General features: G+C 48.3%; 1 long non-coding RNA gene across 3 annotated transcripts; it reads right to left on the bottom strand.

Moving 5' to 3' along the window:
* Positions 1–1,268: 1,268 nt before the first annotated feature.
* Positions 1,269–15,947, bottom strand: LOC124105994 (uncharacterized). 3 transcript variants are annotated; one of them, XR_009228542.1, is made up of 5 exons: positions 14,046–15,947; positions 12,927–13,117; positions 12,257–12,307; positions 5,264–11,195; positions 1,269–3,689 (listed from the first exon to the last, which is right to left on the bottom strand). It is a non-coding gene; the product is annotated as an uncharacterized LOC124105994 (long non-coding RNA). The 3 variants fall into 3 exon arrangements; XR_009228541.1 differs by having other exon boundaries at positions 12,927–15,943; XR_006855960.2 differs by lacking the exons at positions 12,257–12,307; positions 14,046–15,947 and having other exon boundaries at positions 12,927–12,941.
* Positions 15,948–16,521: the final 574 nt, after the last annotated feature.

The following is a 16,521-nucleotide window of genomic DNA, read 5'->3' as shown; positions in this document are numbered from 1 at the left end:
TGCTGATTAAGGGTAGTGACTAGAAAAGGACAGGAGGGGGTTGGCAAATATTTTGTTCCTTGTTCTGAGTTCTAGTTACACTTGGATGTGTTGGTTTGTAAAAAGTCACCAAACTCTACTTATGGATGCATTTTTCTTTTTTTTTTAATATTTATTTTTTAGGTTTAGGTGGACACAATATCTTTATTTTTATGTGGTACTGAGGATCGAACCCAGTGCCTCACGCATGCCAGGCAAGTGCGCTACCACTTGAGCCATATCCCCAGCCCCTGGGATGCATTTTTCTGTAGGCATATTTTAATTACAATTTTTGTTGTTGTTGTTATTATTATTATTATTATTATGTTTGGGATAGAAACACAATAATAGGGCCTTGTGCATGCCGGACAAGCTCTCTACCATGAAGCTACACCCCCTGCCTACAATCTTAAACCCAGGGGCCTTCTGCCACTGAGCTACCTCCGCCCAAGCCCTTTTTTAGTTTGTTTAAGACAGGGTCTGGCCAAGTTGCCCACACTGGCCTTGAACTTGTGATCCTCCTAACTCAATCTCTCTAGTCTCTGGGATGTCACACATGCGCCTCAGTACCTGGCTACAATTTTATTTCTGAAAAATAAAATTTAAAAAATAAAGTTCTTTTAGTAGTATGAATCAGAGGCATGAATTGTGAACACAGCGCAAAGAAGCACGGGAATGTGAGACACCTGGGTTCCCTAGGCCACAGGGGTTGGAAGCTGAGTTGTGTAGATGGCAGAGAAGCCAGTTTACCCCTGCCAGCTGCCACCTGTCACCAGAGTCTGGGTGACACCTTGTCCTCTCCCACTCTGTCACCCCACTCTGACCTCTCAGCCCCCTGTCCTACCCTTTCTGCTCACAGAGGTAAGGATGAATTGCCCAAGACCAGCTAAGAGGCTTTGGGTGGCTGGCCACAGGCCAGGACTGATCTAATCTGTCTGTTTGGCTCCTCATGACAGGCCCCGAGGTGCAAGGGAGCAGGCTGGGGCGGGCTTCTCGACCTCTGCTCACAATGGGCTACAGAAGAGGCTTCCAGAGCCGCCAGGTATCTACTCCTCCAAGGCCCCTCCTTAGGCCTGCCTCTGTCCCCATCCAACCCCTAACCTGTCTGCACAGGACTCTGCATGTGAAGAGCATGGCTGGGCTTTGGAGTCAGGCACCCTTACTAGCTGTGGACCTTGGATGAGTTACTTAATCTCTCTGAGCCTCAGTAGTATCATATACACCAGAGAACAAGCTCTTAAAGGCATAAGAAGAATGTCAATAGGAATTTTATTATTTACACATATATCCCAATAGATTGTTACGCGCACACACACACACCCCTTTGGAGCCCACTCCAAAGGCTGTGATCGTTGCTACTTTTGACAAACATAAGGTCATTTAGGCTGGGGTGCTGCTCACTGGTAGAGCACTTGCCTAGCATGTGTTAGGCCCTGGGGCCCACCCCTGTCACTGCAAAGAAAACACTTTTTAGGGCTGGGGTTGTGGTTCAGCAGTAGAGCGCTCGCCTAGCGTGCGCGAGGCCCTGGGTTTGATCCTCAACACCATGTAAAAATAAATAAACAAAATAAAGGTGTTGTGTCTAACCAAAAAATAAATATTAAAAAAAGAAGAAGAAGAAAACACTTTTTAGACCTCAGACTGTAGTATTCAGCTTGGCCTTGGGGAGCCTCCAAGTTCCAGCTTCATCTCCACTGCTCTAGGGCACCAGTGACTGCTCACTCTCCTCGGACCCATGGACAGGGCCTGCCCTTTCTCACTTGTAGGTATGGACTCCCAGGCTAATTGAGGCTGATTGTCTCTACTCCCACCCCACCCGAACCCTGCTCATCTTCTGGGCCTCCGGCAACATTGGCCACCATTACAAAGCTCTTCTAATGTTCTCGTGTATTTTGCTCATGCCACCAGTTTTACTGAACACCTACTGAATGTCAGGCATTTGGGCTTTGGGTATCTTTTCCCTTCTCTGACTTCATGCCATCTCCCAGCTAGTATTAGGCCTCAGTGGTCATATACTGCCTGGCAAGAAGCCCTCTCAGACGCTGTGACCCAGCCACAGAAGTCAAGGTGCTCCTTTTGCCTGTATTAGGATAAGTAACAAGCATCCCAGCTGTTGTAACAAACATCCCCAGCTTTTCAGTGGCTAAACACAATGCAGGGTAACTTCTTTTCTTTCTTCCTCCCTCCTCCTCCTTCTCCTCCTCCTCTTTCTTCTTTCTTGTAGTGCTGGGGACCAAACCCAGGGCCTTGAGCTGCTAGGCAGGGCTCCACATCTGAGCTATTTCCTCAGCCCTCTTGTTCTTTGTCCCCCCTCCTTTTCCCCCCAGCATTGAAGACTGAGATAAGGGCCCCACAGATGTTCTCTACCCCTGGCCTACGTCCCCGGCTCCCAGGATACTTTCTTGCTCAAGTCACACAGTGCAATATGGGTCAGGTGGCTCTCCTCCAGGTGGGACCAGGACGTTCAGACCTTTTCAGCTTGTAGTGACTCCGTCTTGCACACAAAGCCACTGTGGTTGCCATGGCAGTGGAAAGGAGAGGGTGAAACCATGTGGTTTGAGCTCCAGATCTGGAAGGGGCACATCACGGCTATCCTCGCTCCGTCAGCCAAAACCCAGGCAGAGAGCCCCAACAGATCCTCAGGCAACTGGGAACGGGGGACTCCCTGGGAGCTTCCTGAGATGAGGAGCCTGCACCCACCTTCTTGTAGGGCTCATCAGGCATTCAGTGAATGGAGGGATCCATGGGAAGAGGGGAACAGGCTTGAAGGGATGAAGGAGGAGGTCAAAGACTTTTAAAAGACATTAGATGGAGAGACGCGGTCCAAACCTGAGACCATCGGGTACCATCCAATGTACCTGAGTGGGGAGGTGGCACCCTCCTCCCAGCCCCAGTGGACTGGGCAGCTCTGGACACACCTAGGCAATGGGGGAAGGATGGATGAGCCGGGTTCACCTGCCGGGGCCCTCGGGAGATCCCCATCCCAGGGCAGCGATGATTCCTCTCTGCTGTGATTTGGATCTTTATGTGTTGGGTTTGTAGGGGTTAATTAGTTTTGTGGCTGGGGTGTGTCCAGACTTCCTTTTAAGCCTTAGTCCTTTATGAATTTTTTTCAATTAGTTATATATAACAGCAGAATGCATTTTGACTATTAAACACCAATGGAGGCAACTTTTCATTTCTCTGGTTAGACACAGTGCACAGTCACCCCATTCCTGCAATCATACATGTACATAGATTAATACAATCCACCTCATTCCACCATCCTTCCCACTCCCATATCCCTCCCCTCCCACACTCCCCTCTGCCCAATCCAAAGTCCCTCCCACCTTCCCTTGCCCCGCCCCCCATTATGGGTTAGCTGTGTGTTTGGTGGTTGTCAGTCCTGTAGTAAAGACCAAGGAGAGGACTGTGCATATGACAGAAGTAAGGGGTGGCAATGCACCACAGTATGGGAGCCCTCTTACAGGACGAAACAGTCCATTTGTCCTGTTGCTTAGTTTATTTTCCTCCTTGCATTGATCAGCCAGCCCTCAAGTGGCTGAAGCAGGGCTGCTGTTTCCTCAAGCTTTGGTGTGTGCAGGCTAGCCAGCTTCCAGGGTGACCAGAGCAGGGCTAGTGTCCTTCTGATCCTCAAGCTTCTCTGCTGTTTCCTTCTTCCTGATGGTCAGCTGAAGGGGAGCAAAAGAATGGACATGAGATTCTATTACAGACAGCCTAAAAACAAACCAAAAAGACAAAATATTACATAATACACTATGTATATGTGTGCGAGTATATATATATATATATGTGTGTGTGTGTGTGTGTGTGTGTGTGTGTGTGTGTGTGTACACACACACACATACATTTGGTGATACTGTAAAGAGGAGCAAAAAAGTTGTGGACACTGCTCCCTGTGTGTGCGGCAGAGGTGGGGGATATCCTGGAAGGTTTGAACTACATAGATTTATCTCAATGTAACTTTAAACAAATTTGAAAACAGCTTTTAATTCCATGAGCCTGACCCAACATTTCATGCTTTGGTTTATGACCTTCCATATATTATTATTTCCTCTAAAAACATGATGTAAATTTCAACTCCCTACCTCACAGGTCAGTTGTCATCCAAAGGTGCACTTCTAGGTGTGTCACCTTTAGTCTGAGAATATATTTCTGCATGGAAATATTGCTGAATGCCTACCTGGCTCCCAAGGTGAGGTAGTGCAGAACAACTTGATTTGCCCATGGCTTATTGTCGGGAGCTGCCTTGGATGCAGACGCCTTTAAGCCCTGATGCACCGGGTTCTGAACAATTATTGCATTCAGTCTGGCAGGGCAGTGCCAGGTTGCAGTAATGTGGGCGTCACCCCAGCTCAGATAACAAGGCATGGCTCCAGGTGTAGGCATCACCCACTGGGGTTGAGTTACACTCATCTGTTCCCTTGTATTCCGACCCCTTTGCCCTTTTGGGGATAAAATGTTCTATGGAAACTCCCCTTGTGTGTCTCCTATGTAACAATAAAGAATTCCAGTGGTTCTATGTCTTTCCATGGGCCCTTACGTTCACAGAGCCACCCCCGGATTATTGAAAAGGTAATTCTGTGTGGTTGTGTGCCTTCTTTGTCATTTTCTTAAGTTATTGGAATAGTCAGATTTATGAACCACGCATTAGGTCTCCAGCTATGACAGATGGTGATAGCTTATCATCCTCACCATCTTTGTTTTACCAGATGCAAAACCAAGGTTGTACCTAGTTCTGGACCCTGGACAAGGTCACCCAGTTAAAAGGGATGTGAATTCAGCTCTACCAACTCTGATGCCTTTGCCTCTCCCCACACTACCCTTTGCAAGACAAAACTAGGTAACATATTTTTCCTTTCTTGATAATCTCATGGAAGAAGCCAATGTCAGACTAAGTTTGGTAGTTCTAGGAGGGTATTTTCCCAAGAGGGGGCTTTTCCCCAAGTCCAGGTGGGTGGAGTCTGTCCAGTCTGGCTCATACTACTGCCCAGAGCCCAAGAGCCCAGATGGCTTTCTCTGGAATCCAGAGTCCTCTTCAGAGAGGAGTGTGAGGGTGAGTTAGGAAGCTGCTTCCCGGCTGGACTCCCAGAGCAGCCAGAGATCCCTCTCCAGCTTGCCCCGCAGGGTCAAGGTCCAGAGGAGGCCAGTAGCTCCACCTCTGCCCCCTCACCAGCAGGCTGGACCCACCTAGCCCCGCCCACTGCCTGCTGTGAGGACTGCAACCTTTGTTTAAAGTACTCACTTGTTTTCCTTGGATGAGTTCCCTGAGTCAGCACAACTCCTACTCAAGGGCCCAGAAGGACTGGTGGGTGGTCCTGGGGGAGGAAAGGCAGGAAGCAACCGGTGGGCACTGATGAGGCGACTGCGATGGAGACTACCCAACTTCCCAGCTTCTGTGGTCTTGGGCAGCACAGCAGCATCTTTGGGATGGAATCACTGAAGAGGCCTCATGGAGTGGTAGCATCTGGTGGCAGCAGCAGCAACATGTAGCTGCTTCAGGCGTCGGGCATCAGGCGAGGGAGGTCCGGAGTTGAGAGTTGGCGTGGGGGTGGCAACAGCTGAGGTGTTGGCATCCAGCTGCAGTTTGGGAGATCCCTTGCTGCATACTCACAGTGGCGGTGGCAGCAGAAGAGTCCAGAAGCTGCCGTGGTGACAACAGAGGGATGTTGCCATGATCATTTCTGTCTTGCAGTGCCACAGGAGTCTGGCTGCTGCTGGGAGCCATTAGCCAAGTAGGTATGACAATTTCCTTGCCAGCGTACCCCATGTTGCAGTGACATTGAATGTACGTGACCTTGCTCAAGGACCAAGGCAGATTAGGGTGTTCCCGGTTTTAAGATAATCGTGTTTAGGGCGTTCCCAGTTTAGGTTCCAGGTTTAAGGTTTAAGATTATTCCTGCTGGGAATAGGGCGTATCCTGCTGCCTGAGTTCCCCTTGAGTTCTCACGGGATTTAGACAGTATATTTTGGAGATAGAAGCCCAGTGGAGGTGGATTTGGGCAGAGAACGTGGATTTGGGCAGAGAACGTGGATTTCCCCAGAACGTGATTGTAGACGGCTGGTGTGAGTTCGGGAATAAAGAGTTGCTGTTTGAATCTACAAGCTGTGTGGTGGCTCGTGATTGTGTGCCCAGCCAGACTGCGGCATTTGTGCCCAGCCAGACTGCGGCAGGCTGCAGTGGGTGAAGTGGGCATCCAGTGCTGAGTATCGCTGTCTTGCGTCCATGATGGAGTCTGGTGGTGGCAGCAGCAACATGCAGCTTCATCCGGGAGCCGGCATGGGGCACTGGAGTCAGGCATCATGGCGGGGGGTGAAGGGCATTGACGTTGGGCCCTTGGTGGGCAGCATCATAGTCCAGCTGGGGTTTGGGAGTTTGGTTGCTGCACGGTGGCGGCAGCACCAGTAGAGTCTGGAAACGGGGCTGAGGACACAGAGGCGTCCAGTGGTGAGCATCTTCATCCTGCTGGGGTAACAGGAATCCTGCTGCAGTGGCATCTGGCGACCATGTGGGGAGTCCGGTGGCTACAGTGAAGAGCTCCAGGCTGGCGGCGGCAGCGAGGGCGCAGGGCAGTGAGCCTCAGAGTGGAAGGGCGACGAGAGGCTGGAGTGGCCTCTGCAGTGGCCGTTCCAGGCCCTGGGTCTTGGTCCTGGCTGAGCGGCCTGTTCGGGAAGCAGCACGAGGGGGGTGGCAATACCCAGGCAGCTGCTGAGGACCTTAGGCTGCCCACACCTGCCTCGCCTGGCACTGGCCATGAGCCCGCCGGGTGGCTGCTCGCCCCATCCCCGATGTGGCCTCTGCAGGGGAACTAGGCCATCTGCCAGGTGGGGCAGCCTTGGGAGAGGACCCCCACCTTCCTAAGAGACATCCCACCTGGGCTGTGGGGGGAGAGAGCAGAGGAACTAGGACCTCTTCATCCTCAAAGTGCATTTCTGATGGGAAGCATTTCCTCTCAGAACTGGAACAGGACAAGGATGCCCTCTCTCACCTTCTACTCTACATAGTCCCTGATACTCTAGCCAGAGTTTAAACTATACTGCTGTTTAAACTCCACTACAGCTTACACTACACGACAGAGCTGTAGATGAAAGAAATTAAAGGGATAGGAATAGGGGAAGAAGAACTCAAACTATCCCTATTTGCTGACGACATGATTCTACACATAGAGGATCCAAAAAAAACTCCACCAGAAAACTTCTAATATTAACAAATTCAGCAATGTCACAGGATATGAAATCAATATTCATAAATCAAATGCATTTCTATCTATTAGTGATGAACCCTCTGAAAGAGAAATTAGGAAAACTATCCCATTCACAATAGCCTCAAAAATGAAATATTTGGGTATAAATTTAACAAAAGAGATGAAAGACCTATACAATGAAAACTAAAGAAAGAAATTGAAAAGACTTTCAAAGATGGCGGACCAGAGGGAAGCAGCATCTGTGTTGCTCTGTGATCCAGATCTCTCCTAGTAGGAATTCTGCATCTCTTGAGAGTGTTAGAGGCCCCTGTACAGCTTCTCTCTACAGAAATGACCAGCGCTGTGACCTCGCGCAGGACTCAGGGCCTCAGTGTCCGAGCAGGACCCAAAGCCAAAGTTGCAGTTCACTTAAGACTTGGCCAGCGCCTTAGCAGAACCACCTACCAACACATCTGCAGACCGCCGAGACTCGCTCCACTCCCACGCAGGTCACTCAGCTGCTACCTCCCCACAGCACAAGGCCATCGGTTCCCCTGACATCACCAGACACCCCGGCTCTGGAAGCACACCGACTACATCTTGGAAAGCATTCCTTGCCATTTTGAGGTGGGCATGGCTATCGGATCCCTCCCCTTTTGAGCAGGTACCTGATTCCAATTCCTCCCTCATGGAATTAATATTGTCAAAATGGCCACACTATCATAAACCTTATACAGATTTAATGTGATTCCAATTAAAATCCCAATAACATTCCTCATAGAAATAGAAAAAGTAATCATGAAATTCATTTGGAAAAATAGACACAGAGAAATCCTTATTGACAAAGCAATCCTTAGCAAGAAGAGTGAAGTAGGACACATCACAATATCAAACCTTAAACTATACTACAGATCTGTAGTAACAAAAACGGCATGCTATTGGCACCAAAATACACATGTAGACCAATGGTCCAAAATAGAAGATACAGAGAAAAACCCACATAAATGTAGTTATCTCATTCTTGCCAAAGGTGCCGAAAACATACATTAGCTAAACGATAGCCTCTTCAACAATGGTGCTGGGGAAACTGTAAATCCATATGTAGCAGACTGAAATTAAACCACGATCTCTCACCTTGCACAAACACTCAAAGTAGATCAAGGACCTAGGAATTAGACCAGAGACCCTGTACTTAAGAAATAAAATCAAGAATTAATAATGGGATGGATTCAAACTTAAAAGCTTCTTCTCAGCAAAGGAAACAATAATATGAAAAGAGAGCTCACAGAGTGGGAGAACATCTTTACTACACACACATTAGATAAAACACTAATTTCCAGGATATATAAAAAACTCAAAAACTTCAACACCCAAAGAATAAATAACCCAATCAATAAATGGGCTAAGGAAATGGACAGACACTTCACAGAAGAAAATACACAGTCGATCAACAAATATATGAAAATATGTTCAACTTCACCAGAAATTAGAGAAATGCAAATCAAAACTACTCTAAGACCATCTTACTCCAGCCAGAATGGCAGTTAACAAGAATACAAGCAACAATAAGTGTTGGTGAGGATGTGGGGGGAAAGGTATACTCATACATTGCTAGTGGCATTGCAAATTGGTGCAACCACTCTGGAAAGCAGAATGGAGCTTCCTCAAAAAACGTGGAATGGAACCTCCATTTGACCCAGAAATTCCACTCCTCAGTCTATACCCAAAAGACTTAAAATCAGCATACTAGAGTGATGCAGCCACATCAATGTTTATAGCAGCTCAAGTCACAGTAGGTAAACTGTGGAACCAACCTAGAAGTCCTTCAAGAGCTAAATCGATAAAGAAAATGAGGTATATGTGCACAATGGAATCTTAGCTTTAAAAGAGAATAAAATTATGACACTTGCAGGTAAGTGGATGGAGTTGGAGAATATTATGTAAGTGAAAAAAGCTAATCCTCAAAAACAACAGGCTGAATGTTCTCCCTGATAAGTGGATGCTGATCCATAATGAGGGGGGCAAGGGAAGAATGGAGGAACTTGGGGCAAAGGGGAAGGATAGGAGGGATGGGCATGGGGTAGGAAAGAGGGTGGAATGAGAGGGATATCATTACCCTAGGTACATGCAGGACTGCACATATGGTGCAACTCTACATCGTGTTCTACCAGAGAAATGAAAAGCTGTGCTCCATTTCTGTACAATGAACCAAAGTGAATTCTGCTGTTATGTACAACTAATTAGAGCTAATTAATTTTTTTAAAGTACATTTCTTTGTCTAAGGGTGGCAGAAGACCAAGACCAAGGACGGCACGTCTTGGGGTTCCCTCTGCCATCTATGCCCTCCACTCTTGTCCCGCCCCAGGGATGCGCTTTGAGGGGGAGGATTTGTAGCCCCACCCCCCACTGCCTCTGCTCTCAGTGGCCACAGCCCAGGAGAGATGTCGCTGGGGAGGGTGGGTGTCCTCTTTAAAGGCTGCCCCGGCTGGCAGCGGGCCTACTTCCCCCGCAGAGGCCGCAACCCAGGGAGGGGCAGGGCGAACCCGGGGTGGGGCGAGCTGCCACCCGGGGGGCTCAGTGCCGGTGCCAGGCGCCGCCTGCGTGCTCAGCATAAGGTCCTCAGGGGCTGTGTGGGTACCGCCGCCTGCCGTGTCCTGCTTCCTGAGCAGGCAGGCCCTGCCAGGAGCAAGACAAGTGGCCTGGGGCAGCCACAGCACAGGGCACCCCATCCTCTGGTCGCCCTCTGACTCTGAGGCCCGCTGCCCTACGCTGTCGCTGTCGCCACAGCCAGCGCTCCACACTGTGGCCACTGGAGTCCCGACCTGGCCACCAGAAATGCTGCCAACACCTCCACTGCACTGGAAGCAGACTCCCGCCACCGCCAATGGATGAGGATGCTCCTATTTGGACGCCTATTTCCATGCAGCCACCGATTCAACTGGACTCCCCAAAGGGCCTTAGGGCGCCTAGGCTCCCTGATGAACGACCTGCCCGCAGAGGGATGCCGCTGGTTGCTGGGAACCTCCAATGTGGAACCCTAATGTGGAACGTTGAGGGTGGCTGCTGTTCACTTCCACACTGCAACTGGACTCCTCCACAGGTGGCGCCTACACCTCCAGGCTTGGGGAGGGTGTGGGCACCCCATTTTATCTGTGCCACCTGTTCATCCTGCCAGGGGATTAATTCACTAATTGGCTTTAGGCTCTCATAACAGGATCATTTCCCCTCTAAACCTTCTTGCATTGTCTCACCCATGAGCTTTTGGGGGACACCGAGAAACTCAACCATATCGCGTCTTCATCAGATAGCTTAGCAAGATCTTCTTCATGACTTGCTGTAGCTTCTACATCAGCAATTTCTGCTTCACCCTGCACTTGTCTTATATGGAGATGGGCCGCTTGCTTCGAACATCATGAACCAAATTCTGCCACCTTCAGACTTCTTCTGGAGCTTTCTCCCTTCTCTTGGCATCAGAAAAATCTAATGTTTGGGCCTTATCTGGATGCGGTTTTGGCTTAAGGGAACGTGGCTTGTTTCACCTGTTCTCCAGACTATGAAAACTTTATCCCTATCAGCTGTTTTGCTTTCTTATCATTCACCTATGCCCTGGAGCAGCACTTTAATTTTCTTTATGAACATTTCCCTTGCATTCTCATTGGGACTAATTATTCAAGAGGCACAGCTTTTTTTTTTTCTTTTCTTTCTTTCTTTCTTTCTTTCTTCTTTTAATAGTTTTAGATCAACAGCATGCCTTTCTTTGTTTAGTTGGTTTTTTTTTTTTTTTGTAGTGCTAAGGATTGAACTCAGTGCCTCATACATTCTAGGCAAGCACTCTGCCACTGAGCTACAGCCCAGCCCAAGGCACAGCTTTCTATTTGGAATGCAAAACTTGGAACTCTTCCTTTTATTCCAACTGTTCAGTCCATTACAGAGTAATTAACTGGTCTAACTTCAATATTGTTAGACCAGTTAATTACTCTGGTGAGTCATGATCTGTGGAGCAATAAGAAGACACATATTAAGTTTGCTGTCTTATATGAACAGGGTTTGTAGTGTCACATGACATCTAACCCAGTTAACGTCACAGAACACAGTAGGGGATAAAATGCCCTGAAATCCTCACCACCCTTTAGGCAGTCATCTCGGCTCCATGCACAGGGGCCCCACAGGACCCCTGTGCTCTAAGGGGGCTCTCCATCTTCAGCTACTCAGTGCTGGGGGTGGCACAGCCTGGTGAATGGATTGAGCACTATTGTGTCAACATAAATGTTTGTTACTAAAATACTTACAATGCCATCCCAGACATTTAAAAAAAACCACCATCACAAAAAATAAAATAGACAGTTTTAGTGGGAGGAGGCGGATAGCTGTGGTGGGGCATCTGGCACAATGCGCAGGTGCTCACACGTGGGAGGTGCCCTCAAGGACTTTAGAACTAGGGCAGCGAGAAAACATTCTAGGAGAAGTGGAGGCTTCTGGTCTAATCGTTTCTTGACCCCCTGCCTCTGGCATTTGTGTGTGTGTGAATTTTATGTAGCTGCCAGGGAAGATGGCTGACTTTGAAAGAATGGGATGGCAGCTTGGGTCACCACCTGTACCAACTGGAAGATAATGATGTAAAGGGCCTCTCCTTCAGCTGGAACCTCCCAAGGCCCCCTGCATGGGGAGCTTCCCAGAGAGTGTCCAAGCAGGTCACATGCAGCAGAGCAAAGGGGGCAAAACTGTGAGGCACATGTGTGGGTAGGATTCTCCCCTCACTTTCTGTCCAGTCTCTATACAAGAAAACATGGGCAATCCAGCTGGGATTGGCTGTGCTGGAGAGGGATCCTCACAGGGCCTGGCTCTGAGGCTCCAGCCACGCCTCTCTTCCTTGGGTACCCAGAATCCCACCACAGCTTGCTTTGTTCCTTCTACAGAGTAAGCCCCAGACCTCTGTCCTCTGCTGGGAAACAACAGGGTAGACCCTGAGGTCTGCCCAGCCATCCTCTACAACAGCCCCCCAAGTGACCACTCTGGAGACAGCAGCCCTCCCTCTTGGCCCAAAGACCACTCACTTCTTGTCTTGAAGGTACTCCTCCTCAACATATGGCTGGAGGCGTCCATACCTAGAGAATACCAGGAGGCTGTGACCTCTAATATCCTGTGTCCCTCATCTGTCAAGATGCCTGGTGGACTTGACTAACTTACTGACAATAATGGGAGCTCAGGAGGGCTGGGAGAGTTTGTCTGCACTGATTCCTAAATGATAGGCCAAGTGCCTGCCAAAGGTAGGTGCTTCATATATATTTGAGCCATGAATGAACCCACCCACCTGCTGCCTGGCTACCTCAGGGCCAGGACCCTCTCAGTTGACCCCAGGGGTCCCTGTTCTGTCTACAGGCAGGTTGGAACCCTCCCAGATGCAACCCACAGACTCCTTCCCAAATGTGGAAACTGCTTTTCCTGAGGCCTCAGAAGAGTGAGGTCTGAGGCAGAGAACTTCCTCTCAGGGAGGGGACAGGCCCCCAGGGAAAGGCCAGAGCCATCGCCAGCCTGTGTCCCAGGACCACTCTGAGGCAAACACTCCTAGGGCTCATCCTACTTGGATTTCTAAACACCCAGGCAGAGTTCTCCTCTGAAAAACCCTACTTTCCTCAGAGCTGATGGAGGTTCAGAGTGATGCCCGGCATTCCCAACACCAGGCCAGGAGATGGCCATGGGCCAGGGCTTGGAGGTCATACACACCTTTTACCCAGCAGCTCCAGAGCCTTCTGGGTACTGGCCAAATCCTGGTACAAATACAAAACCCCATGGACATAGGGGGTGTTCCCCTGCTGCAGGGCAGGCACCAGGCCGTCCTCGAGCTCCCAGAGAAGTACTGTGAGGGTTTCCACAAGACAGGACACATCCACTGATGAGCCTTGGTCATCTTCTCCCTAGGATGGGCAATCAAAGAGGGACATTTCAACAGGAAAACGGTAGCCATTTGCAAAAGGAATCACTGCCATACGTCAGGGGAAATCAAAATATTTTCCCTCCATATTCTCAGGAGACATCACACACACACACACACACACACACACACACACACACACACTAACCTGGTGAGATCTGGCACTTTTGAAAGGGGAATCTGAATGTGGGTTAAACTATGGACACCTGTGGTGCCCTGTCCTGTCTCACTTCTGGTCTCCTTGGGAAAAATTGCCAGAGTCGTTGGGACACAGCGCTGACCCAGCACCTCCACACTCAGGAAAAGCCCTGAGGCTTAAGCACCCACAGATCTGTAGACAACAAGAACTCATGGCTCTGGGCTTGCTGTCTCAACACCAGTGAGCAGACCGGGACTGTTTGTGGACTGTGAGTGCCTAGCTACCAGGGTTCCAAGTTCTGTGAGTTCCATGGCCAAGGAAGTGAGGTCACTGTCTCAGGAAGTCCTTTGCTGAGTCCCTTTCTTACACAAGATGGTTCCAATGGCCCACTGGGCTGCAGTCTTCCCATGACATAGGCACAGGTGGACCCAGTTACACCAACACACCCTGGATCAGGCCCTCAGACAGGCCCGGGTGTAGCCAGCTCCCTTGGTTTGGGGAGACAGAGCTTGGTTGAGACCCTTCCCCTTCTTGTGGGTATGTGTGTGGCCCTGAGGAAGTCATTGTGCCTTGCAGGGCCTCCATAGCTTCTCAACATGTTCCCAGGGGTCATTCTAGCATCTGCTTTAGAGGTTGTCATCAGGGACATGTGCCCACACATACATGGACTCCCTGAGAAACCCTAATCCAGGAGTCATGCGTCTCTAATGCACAAATATACAGATAACATGACATAGGAAGTTAAGGGACAAAGGATGACATCCAACTTTACCATGACCTGAGTCCCACAGTGACAGAGGGAAAGTCAGCTCCTCTCTTGGCCATGGTCCCCACTCTGCACCACTGGAGGGTTATTTTCAGAGATAGCCTCCCCTTTGCCATAGAATTCTAATTCCTGTGCGAAATCAAATTGCCCCAATGTCTCTGCCGATCGTATGATGGGGTACACTACAGGGGATTTCAAACACCACAGCATCCTGTGCCCAAAGCCTGTAGCTCCCTCCTCTCTCAGTGGATCCACATCAGCATCTGGTTTCTAAGAAACAGAAATCAACAAGCCTCATGGGGTATCACTTCCAAGTTTGAGTCACGGGAAGTCTAACTTAGTCTGGCTCCACAGGCCCACAGCAGAGGGCACTGCTGAAATTCCAGAGGTTTGTGGGGAAAGTTGGTGGGGCAGCAGGCAGAGACCTGAGGACCCCATGAAATGGCAAGGAGCTGGCATTTCTGTGCCTCTGTTTCTACACGCCTCCCATAGGTGAAAATGCTAGGGCTAAAAAATTCACTGATGCACAAAACATATAAGAAGCAAGGATGGTGTGGAATGGCCAAGAATTTCTTCCATAGCATGGCCACGACCACGGAAACGGACTTCTCTATCTCCATGTCTTTAGGGAAAGGCAAAGCCACTTGCTTTTGTTTTGTGTGCAGTTTAAAGCAACAGTTTCCTCCTATTCTTCCAACTAAACTTTGGAGGCAAGATCCCAGTAGTATGAACAAAGAAGCATCTCAGAGGCAATAGTACTCAATAGCTGAGGCTACTGGAGCAGAGAGAAAGACAGACAATTCAGCTTTGAGGTCTGGAAAGGGAATAGGAGACCAGTCCCTGCAGGGAACACTCACAAACCGAATGCATGTTCACTGAGCGCCCTGTGCTCACTGTTGAATGGAACATGAGGAGCTGATGTCTTTCCATCTCCTAAGGAACTTCCAGATTTAGCTAGCCATCCCAGGAGACTCAGGACCATCATCCTTGTGCACACAGAGCTAAGTGGCTGCTCATTACCTTCCCACCAAAGGTGAGAGGCAGGTGATGCTAAGTTCTTTGAACTGATACTGAATTGAAAAATATTTTAATTGTATATGCTCTCCTGAAAATACCAGTAAATTCATCAGCTTCAAATTACTATAAGAAAGAACTAAAGGGGAGAAGATATGTTAAGCAAAGTAAAGATATGACAAGAATTCAACTTCCAAATGACCTAAATGCACTTGCAGCTTCTGTGCTATTTCCTGTTGCTTATAATACGTAGCAGGTTTCATATGTGCTGATGGTGCCTTACAGGCTCCTGGCCTAACAGGAGAGGCTTTCCTCACACTAGAGCAGCTTCACCAAGCATCTGGATTTACACAGCTGCAAATTTTGAAAAGTAACACTAAATGATATCTCTCAAGATAAAGATGTCTGCTCAAAAACAAATATTAAAACTAGATAAAATTCTACTAGAATACAAAAATGTAGAAACTACGATGACATAACAAAATATTTATTAAACTCTAAGCATGTTATTTATTGACCCCCCAAACAAATATTCCTATAGCATTTCTAAAAGACATCATCCTTATTCTTCCTTGAATTGCTTCTATCCATCAGAAAGATGTCATGTTCTTAAGGCTGGTTGATTTATTCCCTTCAAATGTGAATAAAAACCCAAATCTCAAAATTCCACAAAACCATTTATAAGAAGGGAAAATGTCCTTCATCCAATTCACAATGCAGCTGAAAAAAATCCCAATAAAACCAGAAACAGCCTATGAGAAGGTTTCATAAGAATTGCAATTAGCTATACAATGATATACAGAAACCAGTTTTTTAAACACTTGAAAGTGCTCCTCAGCCACATCAGAAGCAACTAAGATATTTATTTAACACCTATTAACTCAATTTCCACAAGGAAAAAAAAATCTTCCTCATGCTAAACACGATAGATGAAGGAAATGCAGTATCAAAGAACAGCTCTCTTTGGTCATCAGCTCTGCGCTTCCCAGTTCACACTGAGGTTGACTTTCATCCTGCCCACATGGACCAGGACACTTAATTAACACACAGTCAGGGAGCCTGCCCTAGAAGGCTACTACTCCCCAGAGACTAGTACATGTGATCCTTTGGCTTTCCTGACACTAACAGGTTATGAACATCCTTTCTTCTTAAAGAATAGGCTGATGGGGCTGGGGTTTGGGTCAGTGGTAGAGTGCTTGCCTAGCATGTTGAGGCACTGGGCTCAATTTTCAGCACCACATATAAATAAATAAAATAAAGGTCCATTGACAACTAAAAAACAATATCAAAAAAAAAAAAAAAAAAGAATAGGCTGGTGAACACAGCACATCAGCTGTTTCATGTGAGTACTGATATCTATTAGTTGTTGATAGCTGTCCCATTCCCAGGGTTACCTGCTATTAAAAGGCAAGCTCACTGGGGAAGCACTGAGGACTCCTATCATAGCCTCCTGCTGAAAACCTCTATT

This window comes from Marmota monax, unplaced genomic scaffold (genome assembly GCF_021218885.2).
Source record: "Marmota monax isolate L192 unplaced genomic scaffold, Marmota_monax_Labrador192_F-V1.1 WCK01_AAM20220418_F8-fsc01376, whole genome shotgun sequence".
NCBI classification, from domain to species: domain Eukaryota; kingdom Metazoa; phylum Chordata; class Mammalia; order Rodentia; family Sciuridae; genus Marmota; species Marmota monax.
This window is presented reverse-complemented; position numbering and strand designations above follow the sequence as displayed.